Source organism: Echiichthys vipera (genome assembly GCF_963691815.1).
Source record: "Echiichthys vipera genome assembly, chromosome: 8".
NCBI classification, from domain to species: Eukaryota; Metazoa; Chordata; class Actinopteri; order Perciformes; family Trachinidae; genus Echiichthys; species Echiichthys vipera.
The window spans coordinates 17853183-17869569 of record NC_139833.1 but is presented as its reverse complement, the minus strand read 5'-3'; positions in this window follow the sequence as shown (position 1 = coordinate 17869569).

Genomic DNA, 16387 nt, shown 5'->3' with positions numbered 1-16387 from the left:
TTAAGACAAATAAAGTGGGATTTGTTATGCATGATGTCGCTGACATTTCCGCATACACGCAGATAGGCATTGAAGAAGATATTCGTCCTTCAACCTTTTAAATTAGCTCATTTTTAGGCCACTTTGGAGCAGAATGCTCCTATCCTTAAAGCCCTTTTGTATTCCGGCGACAAGCTACGACTATGATTCAAAGAGATCTGATATGGAAACTGATCAGTTTTCCGATTGAAGCAGCATCCCCATTTTGGCTCGCAGACTAAATAACACATGCAGGGGGGGCGGCGTAGGCCTGTGAAGCTACATGGTTTGTTTTCCACAACATGACCGGCACGCCACAATGGAAACAAAAAAAAACCCGGCATACAGACCTCGAAGGTGCATCCCACTGACAAGAGTCATCCGACTACAAAACATCGACACACACCACGCCATCTACATCCCGGCGATCACATCCTTTGTTGTGCATGGGCGCTGCAGAGATCAGTGGAAAAATGGAGTTTCAGATGGAGAAACGGCAGCGGTGATTTCAGCGACAAACACAAACACTTTCTGCTGTGGCACCCGGGATCTACAAAAAAAACTAATATGACGGGCAATGCTGCACTGTAAACGTGCAATTTGCTCGTGAATCCGGCTTGTTTTCGTATCAGCCAAGTTGGAGCGCAACTTCGGTTATTGTCTGCGGAGAGATCTTCCCTCCAAACTCAGTCAGTGCGGCTCCTTTTACTCCCGTGACCTCAGCAGTCACCCCTCCTCCAAATCCTTCTATGAAATTAGTTACAGCCGATTTAAAAATAGCAGCCCGGTCATTTCCTCACCTCTACACTTTCCTCCTCTTCCAGTGCTCCGGTCCAAACATTTTACGCACTTACCGGAAACCATCCCGAGCTGGGCATCTCGGTACCGGTAGTTTTCGGTGGAGGATGCATCCCTTGTGGGCGTTGCGAGCACGGCTCTTCTTTGTGTTGGGAAGACTTCAGTACCCACCAGGCATTGCATTGCATCGATCTGGGGAGGGTGAGAAAAGGGAGTGAGGGGGGTGGAGGAGCATTCCGTTATACCCCCCCCCAACACACACACACACACACACACACACACACACACGCCGTGATAATGAAACACCTCAAAGCAGAGCTCTTCACTTGTCCCTTCCTATACCCATCCTTTGATTATATAATAAAATATTTCCTATACAATAACAATACATGGCCACTATATATCAACTCCACAGGCTATAACGGCTGGACACATTTTGATGTTTTAGATAGTTGTGTATTTCCATTTTCTGTAACTCCGTAGTTCAATTTAAGTTACTTTTATGATTCTGGTTAATAATACAAAATAAAATCAACAGTAAAAATACATGTTAAGATAAGATAAAGCTCCTTCTAGGGGGAATCCAACCCACCTAGCAATATAAAGGCAACATGTAAGTGGTGTATGCATTGATATTAAGAATTAGGCCATGATAGCCTGTAATTTGCTTATTTAGGGTACTTAAAATGCTATTATTGCTGTGCTTTTACTTGTATTTTATTTTAAATGCAAGATTTATTTTTTTACAGGACTATTACTAAATGTAAATTGTCTGAGATTCTTCCGCCAGTGGTTAAATCATAAGTCAGGTTTATTTAGGGCCCCAAAACGGTTTCTGCCAGCCTGTTACTCTAGACCACTATCCTGCCAGAGAAGAAGAGTGTTGTGACATAACACAGTCATGAATAATAATAGTAATAATAATACAAATAATAATAATAATAATAATAATAATAATAATAATAATAATAATAATAATAAGAAGAAGAAGAAGAAGAAGAAGAAGAAGAAGAAGAAGAAGAAGAAGAATACATTTGATCTGTTAAACACTTTTCATTGTTAAAAGCAACCCCAAGTGCTACAGTACAAAACAAGATTAAAAAAACAGGTTCAAGTTCCAAGTTCAAGTTTCAGTTTTATTGGTCATTATGAAGGTTCATGCAGAGTCAACGGTGCAAAGAAATTAATTTGACAACAGGTCAGCTCAGTAATGAAATATTAAAATATCAAATATGATGAAAAAAGTGACATTAATAAGGCGGAAACACAATAATAAGATACAATTTGACAATAATAAAGTAAAATTGCATTAATAAGAGAGAAAGAGATACAGTGGCAATAAGTGGAAATAACATAATAACAACTTACATAACTACTTGTTATATGGAATGGTGCAATTTTAGGTAAACAGTAAAAAGTGCAAGCAGTAAATGACTGAAAGGGTCGGGTCAAGTGAAATCTGATCAGTATCGTCATGTGTGGTCCGTCACATCTATACATATCCTTTAATTGTGCTGACATAAAGAAGACATATGAACTCTTCTTCAGCTTCCTAGACTGATTGTTAAAGGATTCTGGGAGATCTGGGAGGTTCTGAGGTATATGGAAAATATATTCACCTTGATTCACAACTGGCACTTTTAGGATAATCAGAGACTGTTCTCAACTACACATCTGAAGAACAACAAGCACTGATGCTTGGTGTGGTGGCAGCCAAGGAAAAAATGGCTCAATAAAATGATAATAATCATACAGATGGAGAGGATACACTTCCACAACTCCAAGGTACCGAACAACTTTTAAAATGTTTGGGGACCATTTATCATCCGTCTAAAAGATCAATGATTTTGTAATTTCATACTTTCTGCAGCGAGGTAGTCCGGCGCTCTTTACTTTTGCTCTTGGATTGCCTGACTGTGTAGCACCATGTACTGTAGATTGCACCAATAGTGTTGTGTGTGGTGGCGTTTTCTGTTGAAGTTAGTTTTTTTCTCTTTATGTTTTGTGTTGTTCTGTTTGTTTTGTCTTGAATATAAAAGTGGAAAACTGGAAAGATATTTAGAATAATTTTCCTGTCTGCATATGCAGTAGGGGGAGTAAGGGGGAAACACTGTAAAACAAAACAGACATGTTTGCTCTCTCGTTGATTTTCAGACAACATATATAATATTTACACAAACATAAATGGTAAATGACTGTTTCCTAAAGCTGTTTATTAGATTAGCAAGAGTTGAATAGGTGATGATGTCTGGTGACACATTTTTACAGTGAAATGTTGATGTTGCTCCTAACAACAGCACTACAGTGCATGCTGTTATGTGAGAGCTCTGTTCTTGTCTGAGTTAGTGGTAGCCAGAGGCCATCTACTGGCCAACTACAGTGATAGCATGCTTCTCCATTTATGTAGACCCCAAACAAGTTTTACTTCATCATAAACGCCACTGTGGATTTATCAGTGCAATTAAAAGATCCATAAGTTATTTTTAGGACTTGCTCATACACAAAGGATTTATTAGACTGAAACCTGGATCATTTAAAGCTTTTGCAGATATCACAACACATGGAAGCACTTTGATCCACCAGGGGAAAAACCGTAACCTATAAAAACTGTTTCTTGTGAAGGTTTTATGTGACAAATTTCAACTGATGAAGCCGATGTTACATTTGTATACATAGCAGCGTATCTGTGTCTATCCTGGTTCAAAAGTGTATCTGATTACTTTATTCCATAATTTCCGTAATATTTTAGATAAGGAACTGTCTCAGATAAGATAACAGCACTAGACTTGTAAAGCTTGTTTCATGTTTTTGTTTTCAGTTTCATGTTAAATGGATGAACATCAAATATCTGAAGAAAATGTGTTGATAACATTACAGTGATGTATAATGAGTATGAGTTTGTAAGTCAACATTTATATTCTAACCCTAATTTTGCTCTTTGAAATTACTTGTAAAATGTCTGTTAGTTAGTTTCTTAACTCTGGCAAAAAGGGCCAAATGGATAACTAAGGTAATAATATATAATATATATATAATTAATATAATATTTTTTTCCCTTCCATTTTGTGAGCCTGTCCTGAAACTGGAGCCCCCCTGGGGAACACATTATTGCAAATATATCGATATATATATATATATATATATATATATATATATATATATATGTATATATATATGCAACAATAAAGCTTAACCACAGTAATAAGAAGTAATGAGAAATGCCACATTCTTAGATTTGGATGAGAGTAATGTTTTGCACTGTGAATACAATGCCGTAATCAACTGATATTGCTCAAGTCTGGCTGGTATCTCTGAGTGAAAAGTATCAGTGATAACACTTTCCTTGGAAGTGCCTGACAGCAATGACGAGCATGTTGGAGATGATTCACATAGTCAAGGGAGTGGTAGTGTAATATTGACAGTTCCCTCATAGTAAAGGACTCTATGACCCCTCCTCCAAAGTGAGCCTTTGTACTTTGCCTTATACAGTGTTGCGCTGTAGGGATTGTTCCTATGTGGGTTAAGTTGACAGGGCAGGCAGCTGTCTGAGCCCACATTAGGAAACATGATCCTGTGCCCTGGTGGTAAAGAATCATTGCAATGCACAGTAGGGGGTTAAACACACACTTGTTGCGCTGCAAGGGTTAGTTTATGTTTTTGACCGTAGCATCCGCTGGCCTTTGCATGATACAGTACAGTCTGGTTGGAAAACAATTCCCACTCCCATCCCCCCCTCATCGCATAACCCCTGACAACCGCTGTGTGAATGTATGCATACAGTTTGTGTGTGTGTGTGTTAGTGGGTGGTTGAGACGCTGGGCTATTGCTGCACTGCACATTCTTGAGGAACAGCTGTGGAATATCTAACAACTGGACATATCAGGAATGTTGGACAGCAGATCTCTGCTCCAATGAAGCTTTATGGTTGCTCAATAGGTCCCGGTACTTTATCATAACAAAGATATAGGATGAAGTGCTTCTAATGGCTTTACTATTTATGGGTTTAAATGGTTTTAAAGGTTTATGGGTTAATAATCTCAACACATGAGCGTTAGTTTCTTGATATTATTATTATTATTATTATTATTATTATTATTATTATTATTATTATTATTATTATTATTATTATAATTGATATTATTGCAGATGTCTTTCACTCAATTCAGTCAGCTGGAAAGACGTATGATACAGAGGTCTATTCTAGGAGTGGGAACATGTTGTTACCAATCATGATCATGGTCAGTTGGCTGTGACCTAAAGGAATACCTTTTGAGTAAATTTGGACACAAATCCATTTAAAGAATGTTTACTGAGTGTGTTGAATCAGTTATGACCATTTGAAGCTAAATATACCACATGGGTCAGTGCTGGAACGGCATATGAGTCATTTAGAGGATTCCGTGGTATTCAACTTTAGCACACTCACAATGTGAATAGATGTGATTACGCATACCCAAATTTAAAGTTCTACTCCATAAGTTTTGAGATACATTGTTTCTAGGGGGCCACTTTAAAAACAAAAAAAAAATCGTAATTGCGCGATCTTGTTCACGAGTGAGGGGCGATGGAGCGTGAGTTTGGCCGGAGAATCAGAGCAGCGAGGGCAGTATTGTGGTCGCTCTACCGCACCATTGTGACGAAAAGAGAGCTGAGCCGGAAGGCAAAGCTCTCGACCTACCGGTCAATCTTCGTTCCTACCCTCGACTATGGTCATGAAAGCTGGGTCATGACCGAAAGAACGAGGTCGCGGGTGCAAGCGGCCGAAATGGGTTTTCTCAGGAGGGTGGCTGGAGTCTCCCTTAGAGATAGGGTGATAAGTTCAGTCATCCGTGAGGAACTCGGAGTAGAGCCGCTGCTCCTTAGCGTTGAAAGGAGCCAGTTGAGGTAGTTCGGGCATCTAGTAAGGATGCCCCCTGGGCGCCTCCCTAGGGAGGTGTTCCAGGCACGTCCAGCTGGGAGGAGGCCTCGGGGAAGACCCAGGACTAGGTGGAGAGACCATATATCCACACTGGCCTGGGAACGCCTCGGGATCCCACAGTTAGAGCAGATTAACGTGGCCCGGGAAAGGGAAGTCTGGGGTCCCCTGCTGGAGCTGCTGCCCCCGCGACCTGACCCTGGATAAGCAGTTGAAGATGAGTGAGTGTATGAGTGTAATTGCGAGCATGTTCTTTCCTCCTTTCCCTCCATCCACCTCCAATGGTCACTATGGATGTTGACTCTTCTTTTTTGCTCTTTTGTAAACTTTATCGACACACAGTCACCTCCCTACTTCTGGTTTGTCCCCTATATGTTACCCTCTTAAATCCATACACACACGTCTTCCTGTCGATACTCTTGATTGGGGTGTCTACTCCAGCTATATAAGCTTTGTCAGACCGTATTTTCTCAATCAGAAAAGACTCTATAATGTCAACAAGAAAATATATTAGTTCTCAAACATACATTTTAAATGTAAATGCCATTTTATTGAATTAACTGTTTTATTCTACTCAACAAGTGTGACTTTCAATCACTTGGCTTATTCAAAGATTTGATGTATCATCCATAAAGTAAATAGTGTGATGTTTGACAGAGATGTCATTAAAACAATAGGCCTTTTTCACTGAAGAGATCTTGACTTGTTTCAGTAGGAAAAGCATGGGCGTAAATAATTAAAATGAATGATGGCTGAATTTTATTTAGCTGCTTCGATTTCCAATTCCTGGTATGCATTCTCACTGTCACTCACACTGTAGTGCTTGAATTGCACAGAGCCATTGTTAATGGCATTAGTAACACCTGGGCCTTTTCTGCTACGACATGTAAAATGTCTGCCGTGAGAAAAGCCACACAAGCTGAATACTTGCTAACATATGATTAACATGTGTTCATTGAAATAACTACATTTGCTGAAAGCGCTCAGTCGATTGACGACAAAAGATTACCCTCAAAGCTTTATTAGAAACCAGTTTCATAAACGTACGGAGGCAACAATGAAGTGTTTCACTAGAGTCTCTCCTATTCCAGCACCATGGACAGAGTTCTGCCACTGAAGCAACCTGTGGTTTCACAGCTGACACAGCAATAGTCTTTCTTTTTTTTTTACCTCACGTCAGTTAATCATTAGCATTTGTGTGTCATATAATCTGTATCTCTTTACATGTTTTACAGCATAATGAATGTGATTGTTTATTGTTGCCACTCTGCGACTGGGACGTTAAATAAGTTAAAATGAATCAGCATATCATCAACCCCCAATTGACCTCTAAATGACCTGATACTACCGACCATTTCTCCTCTCTCTTTTTTGGACCGAAAATGTTTTCAACCATTTTAAACCGAAGAGTTCAGTAGTAAAGGAGAGGAAATAATATTTTAGAGAAAAGAATGAAACAGATAAATGTGTAAGTGATGGTGAGCATGTTTTGAAATATACTGACATCATGACAACAATGCCAAAACAGGGCTTTACAGAACCCCCCTAAAACTTTTAAGTGCATGATTAAAGTACTTTATAATAAGGGGTAATAAAAGTAAGGGACATGCAAAGACAAAAATGCCTATACACCATTTTAAGAGTAAACCTCAAGCGCAGAGATAAAGCCCTTTGAATGAATAGTCCGAGAGTTAGATGAATGATTGATACCACTCTTGTGTCTGTAGAGTAAATTGTAATCCTGATTGCCTTATTCTACTATAAACACTATAAACATCCGTGCAAATCAGTTTAAAGGTCCTGTATTGTAAAAAGTGAGATACCACATCTTTTTTTATTATAGAGCTGCTAGGACTTACACTTATAAATTTGTGATGTCACAACTATATAATATATAGGTAGGAAGTGCCGCCACAGTGAAGTTATAGTTGTTGCCTGGCTGCAATAACAATGTGGAGATGCTGAAGTCACGGAAACACTAATCAGACAGACTGGGCTTTTTCAGGAGGGGGGCTAAAAGGGACAGGCGCTTAAATGGAGCGTTTCAGACAGAGGGTGAATATCTGTATTTTCCGACAGACAGTATAAGAAAGATAATGTGTTTAGCACATAGACTGTATAAAAGTGGACGTAGCATACCCGTTCTCGCAACTTGATCCAAATGTACTGGCCTACGGGAGTCGCCATCTTGTCAGACTTTGACTCTGCCTCATTTCCTCTTAGCAAAAAAGGGCATTGATGTGCCGTTGGGCTGAGGGAGATACGTCCATCTTGCTGACGTTTACCATTATTCCTAAACTTTAACCGCCAATAAAATAAAAACTAGCCTGGTACTAAAAAATTCACCAGTGTTGTCATGGAGATATGACCTAAACATACAGACTAGAATGCTTTTTTGAACCAGGCCTTATATAGGTTTTAATGATGCTGTGAAAGCGGCCTGTTTAACATGGGGGTCAATGAGAAATTGCTCTATTATGAAACCTGCCCCTAGGAGAATTGCAATTTTTGGCACTTCCGCATTGGATCAACCGATCGCTGTGGTGGGGGCTTGGTTAAGCATGAAAAAAATTCTAGTAGAAACCCAAAATACCCCTAGAGTCTCCAAAAGAAGAATGGGAGGCAGAGCCTTTAGCTACCATACCTCTCCTGTGGAACCGACTCCCAAGTGTTATTTGGGAGGCAGACACTGTCCCCACATTTAAGAGTAAACTTAAAACTTTCCTCTTCGATAAAGCTTACAGCTAGGGCTTACGAGCCCTTCGCTATGTTGATATTGCCATTCATTTTCTCTTAGAGTCTGCATGTACGGGGCTGATTCTGTTATGCTTAATTATGCTGCTATAAGCCTAGTCTGCCGGGGGATAATCCTGTTGCTGATACTCTGAGCATTATCCTGTCTGTCGGTATCATTCATGTCTGTCTGTATTATTCATGTCTCATCAATGCATGTTACTAACTCAACTTCATGTTTGCCACCATAATTATTATCAATGTCATGTTCTGTCACTCAGGCTGTGCCTGTTTCTTGCTGTTCTGCTGTATTAACTGCCATATATTTTAAGTCATATTTACATTGCTTTAGCTATCACTGTAGTCACTGTTACTTTTGTGGTTGCTTGCATCTCTGCCTTTGTTTCTGTCTTTGTCTCTCTCTGTCCATCCATCCACCCAACCGGTCTAGACAGATGGCCATCCTCCATAGAGCTGCCTGTTATTGGGAAGGTTTTCGTTGCCACCATACTCAATGGGGGAATTGGGTCTATGTAAATTATAATCACAGAGTGTGGTCTATACCTACTCTGTAAAGTGTCCTGAGATGTTATGATTTGGCACTGTAAATAAAATGAAGTTGAAATTAATTATGTAAGAAAATGAAAATTTAGCAAAAAATGGCCCCTTTAACAAACATCTTGAGGTGAGATGTCACAGTATGAGTATTGGAACTGTGTCAGACGGTGGATGCAGACAACTTAGAGTGTGTGACAGTGTCTGGAGCCAGGCTGTAAAGTGCTAAAGGAGAGGGTCGAAGGAGACGTACGACAAGAATGCAATGAGATGCAATAAAGCAGGAAAATCTACTAGGGAAATTAGTGCCACATTAACACTTCAAGTCTAATCATGCATCAGTGCTATTCGATCAGACAGCAAGAGCAGGTCAGCTGGCTACACCTTCATTCATTAGATGCCAGGTTAATTATTTCTAATTGTCTTCGGCTCCGGCCCTCATTTGCACTTTTTTTGCATATTCAGGTGCGCACGGACGGTATGTAAAGCTCAGTGCAGGCAATCAGAAAGAAACACGTCGCGACAGGCCATTTTGTTCCTGATCACCCCTCCGAGCAAAGTTACAAAATGCTGCATTCTTTCCACAGATCCCCATGATAACAGAGACTGCGGTGCCTGTGAATAGCAGGTGAACTTATTGTGAATGTAATGCCTCGAATTCCAGGACCATTCATCCGTCTCAGGCCTCCTTTTGAACTTAGAAATGTGTTTGGCTGTCTACAATTGAATCACACATGCCGACCTAAATGGATTTATTTTCCCTCAAACGATCCTTCACGTGAAGTTTCTTTACAGTGATGGATTTATTTACACAGTGTGCTTTCCTAAAGCAAACAGAAAAGGCCCATAAATTAGAAGGGGAAAAATTGTTTTTTTCTTTAGTCTCAATTTATCTTTATATCGAAAACCTTTGACGGAAAGATATTAAGAACGATACAGGTTTGATTTAATTCTAATTGATATGATTTACGCTTTGCACACACTAATCCTTAATATGGAAATACAACTTTCAATATTCTAAAGAACATTTTTCAACATGTACCCCCAAAGTCCCCCAAATTCAAATTAAATTAACATATAAAATGGAAAAATAATTGCATTTTACAAAGAATGGTTAATAAAATGTCATGTATTTGAGACATACAGTACAGTATGCATGTCCCTTTTCCTCTCTGCCGGCCTGGCCTGTCTGTACAGTGACTCAAAGACAGCCGCTGTGACTCTCACGCACCAGACTCCCAGAGTCAAACATGACCACAGACGCAGTGCTCTCTTATCACAATAGCAGCTCCTCTCAATGCTGATCCTCCACATCTGTTTTCCATGATGTGTTTGCAGAACGCTGTCATGTTTTCCACCCTCTATTCCCGGGTACAAATAGACATCTTTGTGGCGCTTCGGGCCTTCCTGCATCAGACACCGCACCGTCTTTCAGAAGCCCTTTGTTTTCCTCCTCTCTATCAAAGGAGAGCCATTTGTTCAGGTGCTCGCTGCTCTCTTTTCTCTCACTCTTGCCGCCTCAGCTGGCACACTGTTTTAGCGAGTGTTCTTCATCCGAGAGGACTCATCTCTGTCTGAATCAGCCAGAGCTCTCTTGGACCTCCTGGCTGCAGCTCTGGGGGTAAAAAGTCAGTCACATAATCAAAAAACTATGATCAGAATATAAGTGGTGTGTGATTTTTGATGTAATCTTGTCATTCAAAGCTCACCTTAGGATGCTGAGCATATTGAGTTGATGTGTCTTTACAGATCTCTTTGGGGATATGATTTCAGGACTGCACAAAGGGAAACGGTATAGTTAACAAAAATGTTATAGTACCTTTGAAATCCAGAATGCCCTGACATTGCAGTTTGTCCCTTAACATCTTTTATTGATTATTGCTGTGGTTAAAGAACACCCCGCTTAAATAAAAGCATTCAACACTATTCCTTTTTTACATTCTCATTAACCTAAAAAAAAGTCTTATCTTTATGGACTCACTAAATGTTTTATGTCAGAAGAAAACAGCGAACCACATTGGCAGATATCATTTCTGAAAAATGTCACTCGCTCTCTCCGCTGTTTCTAGGTGGTGACATTATTTGTTTGTCATTTCAAGGAAACTCGAATTCTCTATGTAGCTTTTCATTGTTTCCGAACTCCCACGTGCGTCGCTCCTTGGGCCTTCAGAGCCAGTCAGAAACCAGCTTTGTGAACTTTGTGCACCAGCCTGAGATTTTTCTACTCCCACAGGCCTCAGCTGTATTGTTTTGATGATCAAACCCTCCAACAAGCAGGATTTATAAGATATGGTAATGCCACATAAAGGCTAATAAAAGCATTGCAGTGAAATGAGGTGTTGCCCTCACGCTGCCCCACTCTCCTCTATAAAAGGGCAATAAGAAATGTCTTTAATCAATAAGCCACCTATGATGGAGGCCACGCTCATCTGGGTCAAACACTCACAAGGGCCCTCACCTGACTCTGTGTAAGATGCTCTGGCTCCGACTCACCTGTTGTGGCAGAAGCTGGTACAGGTTTTATCATCAGGGCTGGCACAGGTGCAGCGGCCAGTGGACCTTCTGCGGCGGGACAGAGCGCTGCCCAGTCCATAAACTGTTGTCTTACTGCAAAGAGAAAGAGAGACTCAGCGCCATGTACATGATATAAACATTCTGCAGACTTTGCTCTTTGATACTTCTTGCAGCACTGCCCATCTTATTATACAGCGATAATGATAACACTTGTTTATTTTGCAGATATTGGACTCAATGTGGGTATGCTTCACATGTGTGTTCCAACTTGTCTGCTTTCTCTGGTGCTCACCTGGGTGTGTTCACCCAGATTATATCCAGGTGGCAGAAGTAATGGCACTCAGAGTCCAGCAGACTACTGCAGGCGCAGCGCTTCATCCTCACTCTCTGTGTTGGAACACCGTCACCGGCCTCCACTTCCTGCTGTTTCATCACCGGAAGACCCAAGCCTAGTGCGAGATAAAAAGCCACTCAATAACAGCCAAACCAACTGTCAGTGCCTCTGCTTTTACTCTTTTCTACTTTTACAGTGTCTCAAAACAGATGGCTTTGTTACATCACCAGTCTATTATGTATAATATGCAAGTGAGAACATGAAAAAAAATCCATCCAACTATTCTTTCATTCTGCAAAACTCATCACTCTTGATTTGAACAGTGAGCAAACAGAAATATTTGCAGTACAAGCTGGGAATGTATAAATGCCTTTGCTTGTTTCATGCTAACTTTAGAGACAGCAGAAATATTATTATATATAAATATATTGTTTTGAATAAAAAGCCTGCATGAAATGAGGGGGAAAAACCTACACTCCTACTACTTTTACTTGAGGTATCACCAGACTCAATAACAAGCTGTATGTCAACATTGAGCAACAGAAAATGAGCAGCTTTTGGGTGATAAACGGATCCTATTATGTTTTCTGGGCTTGCCAAAACATGTATGTGTACCAACATACAGTGATGACCGTCACTGCTTTGTGCACAGTGTGACTAAAGCCAGTGTACACACAGTATGTGAGTCCCAGTCTACAACGCTGACAAAAACACAATTGCATAGCAATACGTTTTCTCTCTCTCTCTTCTAGGATAACTGAGAAGATACATACGACGAGATCCTGCATATGCCACTGAAACAAGACCATGAAACTGTGAAACAAATAAATAAATAAATAAATAAATACATAAATGAACTCACCATCCTCCAGGGAAGCCCAAAGAGTGATGAGAAGAAGAACACCGGTTCGAGTCGACATAGTTTAAAGAAGATGGATGCAGCTCTGCGGAGAGAATATGATCCATAAAATTACAGCTGGGTTTCTAATGTGCTGTTGTTGCTGCTGCTGCTGCTGTTTGTCTGCAGGTGTCTGAGCTCTGTCACTCTTTTATAACTCTCCTCTCCCTCACATGATGTCATGACAAAAGCTCCACCCACGGTCCCTTGCCATGGAGCAACAGTGTACGACCCCAAGGTGTTCAAACCTGGGACACATTCCCGGAATTGCTGATGTTTTATTGCATAGTAGTAGTTGTGACATGTATGCTTGCAGCTTGCCTATGAATGAGGAATTGCCTCTTTGTTCTTACTATACATGAGGTTTGAAGGGGAAGAAGAGAGTGATGGAGGAAGACATGAGGTCTGCTGAAGGGGTAGATTAGAGTAGAGAGATGGAGGCTGTTGATCCTGATATGAATGTACTCTAAAAAGTGATGGTGGAGAACCAAAGCACTGGATTCCAACAGTGATCCCTTGGAACACAAGTGTGACAAGATATGAAGGGATATACAGTGCAGACATTGTAATGGGGGTTCCCTAAGCCAGATTCTCTATGGGGAAAAAAAAAAAAAAGAATAAAAAAAAGGTTACTACTGATATTCTGACCGAAATGTGTAAATCAAAGGAACATTTTCATCTTCCAAAAACTAGTGACTTACAGCTTAAAATATCAACCAAAAATACCTTGTTTTAAGCTAAATAAACACTTTAATGATAAAATTGTTGGACTTTCAAAAGCGATGTTTGAAAAGTAATAATTATTTTTTACATATTTTGGTTATGAGTACTTTAAATCCATTGCAAAATTTGGACTCAAATTACCCTGATTTAATCATGGTGGTGTGGTGGTTAGCACTGTTGCCTCACAGCTGTGTGGAGTTTGCATGTTCTCTCCGTGTCTGCGTGGGTTTTCTCTGAGTTCTCCGGCTTTCTCCCACAGTCCAAAAACATGCACGTGTTAGGTTAATTGATGACTCTAAATTGCCTGTAGGTGTGAATGTGAATGGTTGTCTGTCTCTGTTTGTCTCTATGTTCCATGCCATAGACTGGCGTTCTGTCCAGGGGGTACCCCACCTCACGCCCAATGTCAGCTGGGATCAGCTCCAGCCCCTCATGACCCTGTCAGGGACAAGCGGTTGAAGATGATGGATGGATGGATGGAGGAATCAAATGACAACTTAAACACAATGTGACGATTTGGAAGCTACAGTATTGTATAGCTGGTGAACATAGTTTTTGTCAGCTTGCATATTTTCCTCAGGGGGTGATAGAGACCCAAAACAGAGCTAAAAAAGAGTGGAGATTGGATTTTACATTCATCAGGTAACCAGAAACTCCAAATGAGTGGCAACATTGCCCCTGCTGAGACCCACTTCTCTAACCTGCCTACAGGCAGTAGTGCCCCACCCTCACGGTGCCCAGTGTGCAGGTCAGCCGTGCAGATGGCCGAATGGCAGCCTTCACTCATGTTCACACAGCATATCATGTTCAGATTAGTGGCGTAAATATTATCCTCACAATGACAGGTGTCACTTTTCTCATCTGGAACATTAGTTAGTAAATTTGTCTTTTTGCCACTGTCAGCTTGAAGATGTTTCACATGAGCATGTGAAGAATCTTTCTGAGAAGAGTATAGATTGAAAGATGAACGTGTGATCACTGAACAAACTCTGACTGTTTGTTCAGTAGGCTAATAGAAGGGGGTCCTATTCATTTGTCTTAAAACCTTCTACGGATAGTGTTTACTGAAAGGTGCTTATAATCCACTTTCCATGACACCTGACACCTGAACATATAGAACACAGATGAGAGCAGACTGTACTTTTCCTCTGTGTAGCGGGCATGTCCAATGCACACAAACATGTCAATTGAAACGTGTTGTAAAACAGAGAAGTGGACAAATTAAAAAGAGCACAAGTGGAAGGACAGTCATTTAAATGATTTAGCTACCATCATCATCATTTCTTGTAACTCCTCCCAGTCTGTAACTGAGTTGATCTGGATTTTCCAGCATCTAAAATATAATCTGCCGGCCTTTCAGTGTGGAGAGGAACATTTAACTCTCACGTAAATATTTGTGGAATGTGTGACATGGATATGAGATTGACACAGTTTCAACAAATTATTGCGCAAGAGGTTATAAGTTCAGTTCCCTCAGGAGCACAGATGTGCCCCTCTCCACAGACATCACATCACATTAGATAGTTCGGTCTCTAAAAAATGGATAGCAAGTGAAAGTGAGACAGAGGGAGTCTCTTTTTATTCAGCCACGACCCGATGTGTTTACCAGCTTCTGTCCTAGAAGCACGTGTTTATTTTTAATAAGCAACCTTACCTCCTCTCAGTTCACTCCTTAAAAACATTCTCCCTCTCTGGTTCTGTGTTGTCAGCACGTACAGGGCTTTGAAAGAGTAAGAATGATCACTCACTTCAAACTATTATTGATATAGGTGTCCAAAAATATATGCTCCTCCCCCAGTGCCTGTTTTATAACATTTTTCTATGGAATGTCAAGTCACAGCAGCAATCATCTTCTGGCTTCTTGTCAACACGCTCCCTGACTGTGCCCGAGTCAGCTTTACGTAATCCATGTCTTGCTGTGTTGCTAAACATTGTTGTGCAAAGCACCAGTGAGAGTGAATGTAAAACACTGCAGGGATGGGAGTAATACATTTATGTGAATATTGTTTTATATTCCTGGAGCTGCATGTGCCAGATTGGTATGCTTTTAAAAGTTAAGACAATTACAGCCGAGGTTTTAATCTTTATAGAGTCAAAAGCAGCCTTTGGAATTGTAAATGTGTGTGTATGATAAAAAACAGGTGTTTTCAGGAAGCAGAATATGAATGTACATTTAACCCATATAGCCAAGAATAGCTCCAGGAATTTATAGACATGTTGTTTTAAGTTCATGTTGGTTGATAGTTGATCAGGTGAATTACTTTGATAGCTGTGTCCCCTCTTATCCCCAATCAAAACTAAAACCAAGCCTACCAGAATGCCAAATGACAACAGTCCTTCTAAAGTCACGTTTAAGAGCAATATCAGCAGCATGGATGGGATAAATATTTTGAGTGTCCGTGATTTAGTGATGACATCTAGTGGTACTACTAAAGACACACAGCTGCCTTGTTGCTCCCATAAGAGTTAAAAATGTAGTTTAATTATGACTGTGAGCATTCATCTGCTATTTAACACTTACAACACACTGACAGGTGACACATTAAAGGGACGCCCAAATCAATGAATAGAGAAGTATCGTAAATCAGATGCTTTTCATACAGGCAGAATACAGAATCGTTTTATGAGTATGAAGGTTATGTTATGTTAATCATATGCATTTACTGCAACCACCACTAAATCTCCTCCCTACTGAACACCCAACGGAGATTTTGTGTTGGCGTGTTAGACAGAGCTCTCCACCGCCATCATCAAAACACCAAATTGAGGATTATGTTTTGGAAGAATGCCAGACAAATCCCTTTTTCAATTGGATTTCGATTTGTGCCAAAATAATGTTAATTTGTCAATTTATGGAGGCCCAACACCTCGCTAACAAACTCAAAGTTGTTTTTAGTCA